This window comes from Zonotrichia leucophrys, chromosome 5 (assembly GCF_028769735.1).
Source record: "Zonotrichia leucophrys gambelii isolate GWCS_2022_RI chromosome 5, RI_Zleu_2.0, whole genome shotgun sequence".
NCBI classification, from domain to species: Eukaryota; Metazoa; Chordata; class Aves; order Passeriformes; family Passerellidae; genus Zonotrichia; species Zonotrichia leucophrys.
This window is the reverse complement of record NC_088175.1, coordinates 29,941,034-29,955,993: the sequence shown is the minus strand read 5'-3', so window position 1 is coordinate 29,955,993 and position 14,960 is coordinate 29,941,034. Positions and strand designations below refer to the sequence as shown.

Genomic DNA, 14,960 nt, shown 5'->3' with positions numbered 1-14,960 from the left:
GCTCGAGGTGAGTGCTGAAACGTCACTAAAGCAGCGCTTTTTCTCATGAAGGCAATAAAGAGGAGTAAGTGTCTCTCTCTGGCAGAGGGCATGAAAAAAGCAAAGAGGTTTTCAGAGTTGTTCAAGGCAGGTTCTATTTTTCATAAAATGTTTAATTTAACAGTGACCTAGTTTTACAACAGCTTTCAGTGTCTTGGCTTTTCTTATCTCCTGTGTCTTAGCCTACATCATTAGAAGAGCAGAGCAATAGGCTTTACAGATTTTGTTAAAGCAAACTTAATAAGGTCTTGCCGGGTGGATTAATTCTTCTCTCCTATTTTGTTTCAGGCAGTCATTATGTTACAGTTTCTTTGTACTTTTAAAGAGGTTTTAGCACATCTTTTACAGATTTTTTTAAAAATTTCAGCTCAAAGCCCTTAGCTTATTTCATGTTACTTTTCGGAGTATCAGACTGCAGAGACACTCTTGAATTCCTCGGCCTTTTTACAAAAAGATCCTTTGTTTTGTAAACATTAACTGTATATAAGTTGGTGGCTAGCTTGACTAGCAAATTTGGACATTTACAGGCAGTACAGACTCATGCCAGCTTTCAGCAGGAGCAAGTCAAGGCATGCCATTAATTTTACTTACCTTACTTCACCTACCAGAAAAAAAAAAGTTATTGTGCATCCTGTTATTGTGACCAATAAACAGCAGGTCAAGTGATGCTTGCTCCCTTTTTCACTTTGTTCTACATTCAATGCTCTCAGATACTGTTTCATGGTACCTCTCTGTGATTCCTAGGCTGCCTTTATGGAATTGTGCTTTAAAAATCCCTAAATCTCTATTGTGTGTGCTGTGTTCCACATGGATTTAGCAGAAAAAGGGAGCAATTAGAAAAATGATACTTCAGCCATGCAGCACCAAAACATACTAAGTCTGCTGAATGACATCTCTTCCTTCCACCTCCGTCTCAGAGATTGCAGGAAATTTTATCCTTTGAGAATCAAGTGTGAGGAGCCTTGCTGTGGTTGAGTCCCTCCTGCATACCCTTTAAGGAAGGGAACACAGTGTAGGAGATGATGCCACATCTGCCAGGTTTATACAAGTGTGAGTGCTTTCTCTACAGGGAGAATTTCCCTGTGGGGATCCCAGCCCACAGAGGTTTCCATTGATCCATGTTAACGTGTTTCACAGAAATTGAATATGTCAGACTGAAAAATGCAAGTAATGTATACTGGCAGTTTCAGAGCCATGACCTAAACAGTATCAAGCACAATGTATACTTCTACACCTATAAGGATCATGCAAGCTAAAAGAACAAAGACAACTTAATAGGAATCATTCAGAGGCAGTGTGTACTGGCCTTGTTGAGCTTCACTTAATTCCTCTCTTTGTGCAAAGGGATTTCAGTTGCCTTTGCAAACGGGAAGTTTGTGCCAGCTCCAATGCTTTTTAAATTTTGAGTGACTTAAAACAAATTTCTTGGTGACTTGTTATCATTGGGGGGAAAAGCCATGGTGGTGAATTTTAGGCATGGAAGAACTTGAATCCCGCATAGGAAAATCACATAACCAAAAGTATTGAGAATTTTTTTTAATAAAGCTAAAGACATCAGAAGAACATTAGTAGCAGCTCTTCTGTTCATTTTTATCAATAAATAACACTGTAGGAAAGTAAAATTCACAGTAAATCCACCTAGGAAAGTCTGGAAGACCCTATTTGCTGAAAGTATTGAAAAGAGATTTGTCTAAGAAGCTTTGCTTCACATTGTTTTACCTGGAAGCCCACAATGGACAAAAAGCAATACAACTAATCCAAAGAGGAGGGGCTCCATTCCCTCAATATCCAGGTTCTTACTCAAACATAGCAGAGACATGCTTTTCTCTTCTACCTTGGCAATCTCATATCTGAGCAAGTCAGAGCACTGGTGAGTATGGACATTAGCATGGTCTCATACTTTCCTGTGTTAGAGAGGACTGTGGAGGGGATTTTAGATTCTTCTGTAACATCTAGAAATTGCTTAGATCTCTCCACATCTTTTAGCTCGTCAGGATATCAGTTTTTTGTATCTATAAATGTTTATTCTTTCCTGTCCTTTAGTCAAGAACAGCCTTCTGCCTGCACTCCATCTGAACTTGTAAAGTTCTCCTGAATGTGGCAGAGCCTCAACTTCTGCCATGTCAGGTAGCCAAACATTATGAAAACTCATGGCACTAAGTGGCAGAAATGTGTGAATTGCCATAGAATTCAGGTTTTCTCCAGCTGGTCTTTACTCGTTGATCTGGAAAAGCTGCAGAAGTAGTACTTACTTTAAGTACAACATAACATTCTTGACTTTTTTCTTCTGTGATATTGCAGAAATTTCCTTTGGACTTTTTTTTTTTTTTCTGTTTGAAATACGTTTTATGATTGATTAATTATGTAAGAAGTGATGGGAAATGCTGCGCAGTGGGAATGAGGAACCTGAAGTGTGGAGGAAGGCATGAAATAGGTTTAAAAAACCCCTTAAATCCAGAAAGATGCAGTATGTGCCTTTCCTATCCCTGATCATATTGTTTGTATGCGATCTCTCTCTCTCACCAGCATTTATCTGTGTCTTCTTAAACTATGCATTTTTCACAGCAGAAACTATATTATCTCATGGTTTTGAAAAAGCATTTCCCATATGGAAGAAACTACAAACATCACCATGAACCATGTTTCTTTTCTGTACTTGGATGATTTATAGTACCCACCAACACAGTTCAAGTATTGAAACACGTCTGTGTTTCTCTATCTATCTATCTATCTATCTATCTATCTATCTATCTATCTATCTATCTATCTTTATATGTTCACTTCATGTACACAGACATTTTTATATATAAAATCTTTTCTCTAATAGTTGCAAAAAATGTGCAGGGTGTTGATGATTTATCTAAATCAGATGGTACCACTTCTCCCTCTTTAGCTAATTTATGTAACTAAACATCACAGTGCACATTCTGGTTTTGGCAGGGAAGTTCAACATTTGACATGCTTTTGGCGAATATTCACTTACTTCATTTTGTTTATTTTTTTCCTATTAACATCAGTTAAACCTAAGCAGTCAAATATTTCTACATTTTGCATAAGAAAAGTCCTAAAGCTCATCTTCAAATTCAAGTGACAATTAACATTTCTTTATTATATTTATAATAATTTTCAATTATTGTCCTAGCTTGTCTACTGCTGAGAAGGTACAGGGGGAAGAGATCTGACTGAGTCAGGGTCAGCTGTACAGCATTCACTAAAATGAATGGGTGGAAGAAGGGCTCAAAAAACAGATAACAGCCAAGGAAACCTGGTTGTTTTAGGCTCACAGTAGGGACAGTGGGAAAAGACTCAGAGATTCAGAGCTGGAGCATAACCTCAGGTGCTCATATCTGTGACAAGAAGAATCTTTCTTTCTCTCTGCTGGGCAGAAGAACATAAGAGGGTTTGTCTCACTGGAGCACTGTCATCCTTTCCTAGGTTTGTGAATCTCCTTTCTCTACAAAGCCAGGAACCCAGATCCTAGCAGTATGAAATACGAGATGGATCCCAGGGCTCAGTTCTGGTCTCATCTTCCCCCTCTCCAGCCAGAACAACTCCATCAGCAGCTCTCTGCTTGAAATGCAGTCTTTACTTCAATGCTCAGCCTGTTAAACTATGACAGTAAAGAGATTAATACAGCCCAGTCAAATTCAAACACATTTCAAAATGGTCTGCTCTGTTAATGTGAGAATAGAATGTGAGAACAAAACACTTGCACAATGCATAATTCAAAATCATGCACAGGACTTATTTTAAAAAAAACCATGGGTTTAGTTTTTTTTTTCCTTAATTATCCAAGAAACTGCTTTAAATCTGCATTGCTGTTAATAACTCCACACGGCTTTAAAAGATGTAATACACATCATATCAGGATCTCAAAGTGCCTTACTAATGCTTATGAAACAGTGAAGCTTCAAATCTTCTTTCAAGTAAGTACCTGTGGCAGGCATGGTTGAGAATCTTCCATCTGCAACCACTTGGGCCACAATGTTTCACTATATGAATCAGCAAAACTCTGGATTTTTTAAAATTTTATTTTTAATGTTACAGCAAAATCAGCTTAACCAGTTGCAAAGAGATCTGATGAAAAAAGGCTTTTTCCCATGTTAAATATATTTTTATAACTGAATATGCCCGTGTTTTGAGACTATTGTTAAAAATGTACCAGGGAGATGGGCCTTGGTGACAAGGATATGCTATCTTATGAAAATCTGCCCAAATTTTGACAAGTTACAAATTCTAAAATTTTCAACTTGTTCCTGCTTACATTCTTAGAGACTGAAGGCTAAATTCCTCAGAAGCTGATTGCAGTGATGCACATTCAGAATAGTATAGTTAATTTTAACTAAATGTGTAAATTATTCAGTAGAAGGTGGGGGTCTGCTTCTTGTAAATTTGTAGCTTAGGAGGGAAGTAAAAATCACTGAGTCTGGCCTACTGCTCAGGGTAGGCTAAACTATACCTAAATTTACAAGTTCTTACAGATATTCAGGGGTGGAGATGCCATATTTATTCTACTATTTAGTGAAATATTATCTGTACAAGGTTTCATCCTAATATTGAAGATGAATCTTGTGTTAAAACAGGAGTCCTTTATTTCTTGTCCTCCATTTTAGACGTAGAAAGCAGATTACTACTGTTCTCTTAGGAGCAGAATTTCACATTTTAAAGTCTTTTACCCATTTTTCCAGATTAGACACAATAACTTTTCTTTCCTTACAGCCTGTTTATTCAGCTCCTTACCATTCTGATCACTGTCCTCTGGACTGCCTCCAGCTGCCTCACATTTATGTTGTGTCCACAATTGTACACACCACTTTTGCTGGTGTGTACAGCAAAAGTGTACCTCACTTTTGCTGTACACACCAGCCTCACCAGTGCTTAGCAGAGCAGTCTGCACCTGCAAAGACAGCCCAGGGCAGCATTCTCCTGTTTTGTACTAGCTCAGCATTATTTCATTCTGTTCAATTTGTGTTCTAGGAAGCCTGCTAAATATTTTCCCACAGAATTTCTTTGAGAAGAGTTCCTTGCTGTCCTGTGTTTCTGCAGTTTCTTGCTCCTGTCTAAATGTAGCTCTTATTCATCCTGAATTCTACCCACACTTTTCAGATCATATCTGCAATTTATCAAGATCACTGTATTTTAATCATCTCCTCTACAATACTTGTAGTCTCTTGCTGCTTGAAATTATCTCCAAATTTAATAATGATTCTTTTTGTGTCATCATCCAACCCATTAATGAGTACTATGAGACTTATAGCAATCCTCTGTGGAGCTTCATGGAACTCATCCTTACATTTTGACAATGAAGTATCTGTAACTGCTGTTTGAGCATGGTCTCCTAACGCAACTCAGCACATATTTTCAGTACAAATATTTACAAGTTCACAATGTACCTTCTGCAAAATTGTTGTTTAAAACTCAGTCTTTCTTCCTTTTTTATTTTTATATTTTTCCCAGGAAATTCTTTTATTAAAATATTAACAGAACTCCAGTTTGAAGGAGATTGGGCAGAGGTAAAGAGATTTCATGTTTCATTCAAATACATAATTGTGGGAAATATCCTGAGGTGCACTTTTATTAGTATTCACAGAACACTAATAACTCTGTATCTAACAATAACAATAACTCAATATCTAACAGTATCAGCATACTAATAAGTCAGTATCTAACTCTGTTTGATGCTGCCTGTGTCTGTCTCTCATTGCCCTCCCTCCCAAAAGCCTTTTTCAGATTTAGCTCAGCAGCTGATGGCAATATTATATGGGAAAGTGTAAGTGTTGAAAGATGGAGAAAGAAAGTCCTTGCTACTCCATTGAGCCATCTTGCTTTAAGTATTTCTATTTGCAGAGACTTATTAGAGTTCTTATGCTAAGTTTTGCTTCTTTAAATCACATGTCCAAACAAATAATACCCTTTATGACAGGTAGAACATATTTAGAAAAGGCTCACAGATCAGTTCATGTGGTTGTGAGCTACAATTTACCAACATAAGCTAAAAAACCAGCTCTATTCCCCTTGTTATAATCAGCTGATCCTCTTCACCCTTTCAGAACATAAAATATCTCTCCTCCTAGATGCTCAACTATTCAGTTTTTTGAATGATCAGGAAAACCCAGAAGTATTTCTATTGTCTCTCCCTCTTGAGCAGGCTAAGTCTTTATTGCTTTTGCGTGTCTGATACATTGAGTTTCCAAACTGCATAGTACAAGTACAGTACCATTAATCAAAAGTCTAGCAACAACATTTGGAGATACAGCCTAGCTGGGAGGTCACTTGTCACCTTGAAATGACAGCCAAGCTTCTGTTCTTTAATAGGTCTCATGCTTTTCTTTTGCTGTGTAACCCTGAAAACTCTTAGTGAAGATGAAATGCTACCATCCTGTCCACAGCTACAAGCAGCTGTGTGTTTACCCAGTACTACAGCCATGATGTAGCCTCCAACAATCAGTCCAACTCACCAGTCCACCAAGGTGAGGAGCACAAGTGCAGTGTACACCTTATCTAACACAGGCACGTGCTACCAAAATGTCCTTTTCACCCAAGGCCTGGCCACACACATTCCCTGCACTCCCATCAGATGACCTAGAGGCCACACAGCTACAGGACAGGTCCATTTGGCTGGCAGATCCAAAGGTAACAAATGAAGATGACTGCAGCTGGAACAGAGGACCAGGACTACATTTTAAACAGGCTACTAGGTTTTAGCTCATTTAGATGCAACTTAAAAATCTACATCTGCCTTCAATCTACATATTTATCTCCTTCCGACCCCCTCTAGCTTCCTTGCATAAACCTATGCCCATGTGTTTTAAGTCATATTCTAAAAATTATTTTCAGCAGTTCTCATTTTTAATCTACAGTTAAAAAACCTATGCTCCATGGCAAAACCCAACCTTGGTTCTATGCTGTCTTCTCTGGCAATGCATCTTTTGAAAACAGAGGCACTTGTTTGGTCTCTGCTGGACCAAACAAGTCTTTTGGTACATTAATCTTCCAGTCAATTTCACAGGAATTTACATTATCAGAAATTAATTTCAAACAAAGGTAAAAATACTCAACCTTGAAGAACTGTGATGGCGATGGTGCACAGACTCAGCTATAGGACTTCTCTCATACATGAAGAGACTGATTCACCTCATGATCTCAGATGGGCATAAAGTTAGGCCCTTGTGTAACACAATTTCCCATACTTCCTCTGTAGTCTCCTGGGGAAAAGTAACTCACCTATTTTGGATCCAGATTTTATGCCCTCTGGGGTGGACACCATCTCTTCCTTCTTTTGGTGAGAGTCTGGACAACTAGGTCAGACCAGCTGTTAAAGGGTGGGAGCTGGGAGAGAAGAAATTCAGATGATTGAACAAGAAACTCAGACACTTGTGCCTGCAAAGCACTCTGAACTCTCAATGAAATTTTGCACAAACCATTACCCTTCAGCATTGTTTCCTAAACCTGAGAAGATACCAAGCATTAAAACACTGGGTTGAACCATGCACACCTAGTCCTTGGAGGATTAAATCTTGTTTTTTTGACATTTAATTGTCGATCCTGTTACATATTTTTAAAATAAAATTGCAAAATTTATGAAGGAAAATGCAAAAATATCTCAATATTGCAACATGCTTATAGACACCATATAGGAGATCTCAAGAAATCCAAGGTTTCTAGCTTTGCAGTCACCATTAAAATAGGGTTATGAGACCAGCAGTTTAATGCATGACATATACATCAACATGAAGTACTATACTAGGAAAAATTAGGACCAACTTCAGACGTACTTTTTGCACACAACATTGGCTGCAGGCTTAGTCTGCCAGTAATAACAAATTATTTTTCTCTGTGACTGACCCTGAAGAGGACAGTTTTCAGTGTCTCTACACTTCATTGCTAGTTACAATCACTGAACTGTAGAAGGAGCTTCCAAAAATATAAAATTGATAACCACAAAAAAAATCAGGAGAGACGAAAACACAATTGAGAGACTAATAAAATTTCAGTTTCCATCTTCCTGACCCATTCATTTGCTCCCTTAGGCCATCCTTTCATGGTTAAAATGTAACTCACTCTAGGGAGATATCTACCTAGTGTTCACCTGATTATCTTAAAGTTGTTTTTTCACCACAGTAGTGTCTCAACCCTGTATAAGACCAACATTTAAAAATATCCTATGCAGATCTTGAAGTCTCAGCTACTGCAGTCTAAGAAGAAAATTTTGGCAATATTTCAGCAGCCTACTTTATCAGTGAGTTTCAAATAGTTGGAAATTAACTGGTTTTAATATAGCATCTAGATGCATCTCCACACTGAAAGCTTTTTTGGTCCAAGGCAGATTAAGGTTTTAAACAGCCTTAGACAGAGAAAAATACCATGGGAGGGATATACAGGCCATGGGAATATTCTGTAGTCTTAAACCACCCATTCTCTATCCCACAAATTTATGCAGAGAACACTTCTACAGCAAATGCTGAAAAACATCCAGAGCCAGTGAAAAAGAATGGAGAGTAAAATATTCATTTGAGAAGTGGTATGTCATCTGGTTATTGCCATACATGTAAATACTACTCCTTCAGGAAAACTCCGTGCAGTATCCCAGGCTTTACTCAGTCTCTTCTTCCTTCAGTGCTTCTGCCTTAGTTTTAAAAGGTACTACGGATTCGGGAAATATGTATGTATGTATGCTATCAGCATCTTCTGCTTTGCACAATTTCATTCTTAAGAAGAAAATTGCAATGTCTCTTTTGTAAGAAATTAGCATTTTTACTTAAACCTGTGCTTTCACAGATCTGGGACATTGCATGTAGGCTGCTGTGTATTGCAATTAAAACTCTCTAGAGATAAAGACCAAAATTAATTTTGTGTTCCATCTGGATTACTATTTCTCATTCTGTCTTTCTTTGGGAAGCAAATCCTACGCTGTTCACCAAAATTTTTTCCTGTCCTTTATTTTTCCAAAGCAGGTAGTTCTGGTCTTAATTAACTGGGTCTCTTAACTGAAGCTCAGTCTGAATGGCAACACTCATTCTTTCATTCTTTCATTCACTCATTCATTCTCTATTGCCATGATACACCTCCTGTCTCAGATGTTACCCTGTTAATGTGCCCTCCCACCCCCACTCCCCATCACAAGGGGTTGGCTCTGACCCTCCATTGTCACAGACATTTTTTCATAAAAATCCTTTCTTTTAGGATTTGTCCTTTCTGGGAAGCTGAGGCCCCAGAAGAAAAATGTAAACAATTATTATCTGCTGGTGTGGAATGTAACAGGTGCATCTGTGATTGGTCTTCTGTGAGTGTTTGGATTTACTGACCACTCACAGGAGAGATTGTCCTGCTTTCTGCCTGGACACAGAACCTTGTTTTGAGATTCCTATTCTATTCTTAGCTTAGCAGCTTCTGCAACTTCTCTTTCTATTCCTTTTAGTATAGTCATAATGTATCATATATCATATATTAATAAGTCCAGCCTTCTGATCATGAAGTAAGATTCTCGTCCATATGTCTCACCCTGAGGAACCCTCACAAGTCACTGCAATAAATACTCCATCTCTATATAAAAACATGGTCTCCCATTTCTGACACTCCTGTACATCATGTCAGGACTTTGGACAGACCTTCAGATAGGAGGGTGGCACAGCACCACCCTTTGCTTTCTGTTCATCAGACACCTTAATAAATGTGGGAAAGTTAAGATAAAAAGCGATCCCCTGAACACTTCTGTTGTTTGCTGTGTGAAGTGCTCAGTTTTTTAACCAACTGTCATATTCTCATATTTGCCACAGCCGTAGCACCCATGTCCTGTAAGTTATTTCTTTCATAAACTTAGCGTGTAATGATGCATTTCTCTGAAAAGAAATGGGAAGATGTGCATCATGCTTGCAGGAAAACTGCTAATTCTGCTGCTGATGGGGCAAGAAAATAGCACGTGTCTCAATTCTGGCTCTAGAAAAGCTTACACATTGATTTTCTTTACAGTCTAGAAATTGTAACAACATTCCTAAACACATATTTGAGGCTAGGTTTGCAAAATTCATATTCTGAATTCAGAATACACAGTTCATGTATGAACTGTGGCTCATAAATAAATGCAGTAAATACGTCTTACAGAAATACAGTTCATAAACACAAAATTCATAGTTCCTATTCCCCTCACCCCCCAAACTACTGTGTTCTGTCTGCAATGCTCACTTATAAAGAACAATTGTGAAGAGGCCATGGCAAGGAGCCTGTAAGTCAAGATTCATATTACCACCTAGACAGTGAATGCCCTCCATATTTGGGAGAGTCCATTCCCTCAGGGAGTTGCTGTTGCTCCCTCCGGGAGCTTCCCTCAGGACAAAGTTGCCAATGAATATTGTGCTAGAACAAATGCTGTGTATGTGAGTGTTTGTGCACCACTTTGTCGGGAATTGTGGGCAGAGAGTGCTGCAGCAGAAAGGATGCTCTGGCGGGCTCTGGCTTCTCTGATGCTGTAAATAAGGCTCTCTAAAATGTCCATGATCCTGCCCTAGGGCAGTTTGGGAAATCTGTCACCCCTTACTGCTGTGCACAACAGATGAATGGTCCTGTACAGCACATGGAGCAGACAATCCTGGACAAGATCTGCGTGGCCTGGGGATCCATGCATAGGAATGTCTTGCAGCAGCAACAACAATGAGATTTTATTCTATTCCATGTCCTGCTCTTAGGGCTCTGCTGGTGCCTCAAGACATGGAGTTGTCAGGATGTCAGCAGCACTTAGAAGAAGTGAACCAACAGTGACTTTGTAATCTGGGATTGGGGAATTCAGAGGACCTGAGAAAGTGACCAGATCCAGGAAAAGCCAAGTACTTAAAGCTGAGCCACATCAGACCCCACCCCATCTTAGACTCAGTGTCACCAGGAAAACACCTCAAAAGTTAGCAGTTGGAGATTCTTTAATGAGAGATGCCACAGCACCTGTTTGGCATGCAGGAAATATCTCCAAGTTAGTTTGCTGTGAAGCAGGAGCTCAAAAACATGATAGCATTGACAGGATATGAAACTTGCTAAACCCCCAACTTTATCATTCATTCCTACTCTACAATGCAGGATCTAAAGATACTGTGGTAAGGCAACTTAGAAACATGAGACATCATGTGGGCAATGAAGACATGGTAAGTAAAAGCCATATTGTCCCTGAATATCCAAGTCAAAGTGGTCAGGAAGCAGGAAATGAACTGAACAGAAAATGCCTGCTAAATTAGGTAGTACTCGAGTTTTAGACCGCTGTGGATATAGATACACTGTGCAGACACTACTGGAATTTGATGGCATTCACCTGACCAGGTAGTACAAAAAAAAAGAGGGGAAGATGTGGGACTCAGCAAGGAATGGAAAATTTGTGGGCAGCAAGATTGGTCCTCTTAATGATCTCCCTGGTGCAGCAGCCACTCAGCCACTGAAGACGACGGTGGCTACCAAGATTATTTTCACCCTGTGTGCCCGCTGCACTCTCAGGCCTTGCTGGCCACTTCACATGGGCTCTGAAACTCCCTGGCAGCTCTGACTGGGCAGGGACCAAGCAAGAGGCACCGCTGCTGTGCCTCCTTGTGTTGCCTGAGGACAGTGCAGATCCTGCTCATCCCAGACCCTCTCCGGGGTTTGGCACAGCAGAAATGAACTTGTGGGACATGCAGAACACTTGTTCTGTCAGCAGCAGGAATTGCCCACTGGAAATCACCCCCCACACCTGCCCATCACCCCTGGGAAATATCTCCATGGAGTCAAGGTCTTCTCATAGCAGCACAGCAGGAATGTCACCACCAGCATGTTCAGCACTATGCTGGAAGCCCCATGTATGTCACCACTAGGATATTCAGCACTACACACCCAGGGGTGCCACTTAGGTCCCAAGAGCACCCCCCCCCCCCCCAAATACACAGGTTAGCACCAAGTTTCATCTTACAGTAGGAGATTTTCAGGAACAAAGCATTCCTGGGTCATGTCACCCAGTTTCAGATTGAAAAGGGTTAGGGGGAGGGCATCTGCCTGTTTTGTCAAGGGAACCCCTGGGTGGGGGGGAAGGGTCCCCCTCACCACCCAGGCAACTGCGCTTCCCACATTTGGTCGCCCAGGGCCATTAGGAGTCCCAGAGCTGAGGTCGAGATGGAGGGCAGGGCTGGCCTGGCTGGGATGCCCTGTGGCACCTGTGACATCACAGCACCGGTGTCACAATGGGAGCAGCTATCAACCCAAGCGGCAGGGAGCGCTGCCCCAGTACAGTCTCGGCGAGCGGCGAGTGTGCACGCACGCAGGAGGCTGTGCTGAACGCCGAACGAGGCGCACAGCAGAAACGCAAGTACCCCGGGCAGCCGCTTCTCACTGTGCATCCGAGGCCTGTCCCTCACGGGAGTGTCTTTGGCAGGGCACGGTGCCGTGGCTGGGGCAGTGGCACAGGCCTTGCAGCCTGCCAGCTGCCTGGGCCCCGCTTTCCAGCCATCAGATCCCTGGGGCTCCCTAGGGATCCCCACTTCCCTTATCAGCACCTCCCTCCCGTCCCCACTCAACCCCTGCTCACCTCCTTAAGGCCATGCTGGCCATTCAGCTCCTTTTCTTGCTTGCGCAAGCCCTCCTCCAGTACCCTCAGCAGGCCGGCGATGGGCTGGATGAGGCTGCGCTGGAGCGCATGCAGCAGCGTGCCGATTATCTGAAGCAGCAGATGACTCAGCTCACTCTGGAGATGGAGCAGATGAAGCTGGAGCAGAGCCGTGGGGCCTGGGGAGCTCCGCTAGTGTGGCAGTTCTTGGCTCTGACTGGAATCCTCCTCCTTCTCTTGGCACTGCACTTTGGACACAAGAAAATTAGATGTGATCCAGACAACAGTGGCCGCAAGGAGAGGTCCAGCAGCAACTCGGTGGAGGAAGAAGAAGGACACAATGTAGCGGCAAAGGAAGACGTAGAAAGCAACAATGCAAATGTGGAAGAGGAGAATAAGGATGGAAAGGAAGAAGGAAGCAACGTTGATGCAAAGGCAGAAAACAGCCTTAGAAGTGAAGCAAAAGAAGGCTATGATGATGCAAAGGAAGATGTAAATGATGAGGAAGTGGAGGAAGTCAATGCTGCTGGAAACGGAGACGACAAAAGCGATGCAAACGAAGATGATGACCGCCACAGCATCAAGAGGAACCTTGGAAGCCTTTCAGAGGTGGACATAGAGTTGCCAGTTCTGGATCTGGACAAAGGCTGCTCCATGATTACAGACCTGATGGACAAACTCATACGCATCGTTGGACAAGGCTTGTCCAACAGCTTCTACCCGGTGCTACAACAAGCCATCAGAGTGGGCAGTGGCTTTGAAGGCTGGAGTTCCTGTACACAAGATGTTGTGTACTGCATGCTTGTACCCCTGAGTCCCCCTCCAGGACACGCCTTCCACCTGGAGCTGGACACTGTGGGGATGCTCCAGAGGAAGTTCTGTGTCCGTGTGGAGCAGCTGTGCACCTGCACGAGGGAGAGGCTGGGGGAGGACATGCTATGTTTCCTCCACCACCCTGAGGAGGAGCTGAGAAGGAAACAGGACCCCAGCCTCCTGCACACCCTCTGCACTGGCTCCTATCTAGATGTGGAGAAAACTGTCCACTGGTTCTGTCGATTCATGAGAATAGCCTGGATGCTTTTACCTCAGTCTCTCCACTGGCGTTTAGTGCTTCAACCCTGCAGCCGCTCCTGCAAATTTCTCCTGAAGAAAGACAAGGAAATCTTTGCGGCTGAGGTGATCTTTGGAGTGCAGCAAGGAGACTCAGATATCTTTGTGAGCAGCCAGCCTGCAGAAGTAGACATCCCAAGCACAACATGGCTTGAGACTTATGCCGTGGCAGAGGCAAAATTTTTCCAGCACATTTCCAGACAGGCTCACCAGCTGGCACTGCAAGTTCCTGCAGAACCTCCAGCAGCATCCTGATGGGTGGAGATTTTTCCAGCTATGCCCTGAAGACCATGGTGATGCACCTGCTGAACACTCTACCCCCTGTCTCGGTGGCGCAGGAGGGATTTCCAGCAGCGACTGATGGATATCCTGAAGTACCTCCACTGCTCTCTGGACACAAAACAACCACTCCGCAACGGGCAACAAGAGATTCCTGAGGAGATCAGTTTACCCTCCGACTTCCGGGTGGCTCAACCGCCCAACCTCTTCCAGCACCTGGCCAGCAGGCCGGATGCCCACACCAAGGCTCTGCAGAGTACGTTCACCTGCTGCAGCGGCTCAAACAATTGCTGCTCCACGGCTGTTGAAAGAGATCCTGGTGCACAGAGCTGTGCTTCTGGGGCCTCTTGACACACCCTGTATATATGAACCTCCTGTAGTTAGTGCATTTACAGTATATATCAGTACCCTGGAATTAGTGCATTTGCTATACTTACTAATACCCTCCAGTTATTGAATCTACTTTATATATTGGGACCCTTTAGGTAGTGCTTTTACTATATATATTTAACACACTCTAGTTAGAGAATTTACTCTATATATATATATATATATAGACACACATATATATATATCTGTATTAGGACACTCTAGGTAGTGCTTTTACTCTATTTATTAATGCCCTCTAGTTAGTGCATTCAGCAGTCCAGAACCCTCTTTGTTATTGTTTCAATAAACTGGAATATTCCAGTATTAGGATGGTGCAAGCTCTCCTTTACCTCGACCAGACCTAGAGCCTTTGTAAACTCCACTAGTTGTGAATCTGTGACTGGCTGGGAGTAGGCACTGTTATTAGCAAGCCTTTTTTATCAAACACACACTCCCTACTGCTTACAGCCTGTCATTGCACAGGCTCTCCATTTCTCCCTTACATACAAGCTCAAATTTAGTTTGCATAGCTGCCTTTTCTGCCTCAAGCTGGATAGATGAATACCATATCCAGGTCCTATGACAATTGTGGTAACTCAGTCTGTGAAGTTTT

General features: G+C 42.1%; 1 pseudogene; it reads left to right on the top strand.

The window, feature by feature from the left end:
* Positions 1–12,583: 12,583 nt before the first annotated feature.
* On the top strand, positions 12,584–14,329 carry LOC135448685 (inositol 1,4,5-trisphosphate receptor-interacting protein-like 1; annotated as a pseudogene).
* Positions 14,330–14,960: the final 631 nt, after the last annotated feature.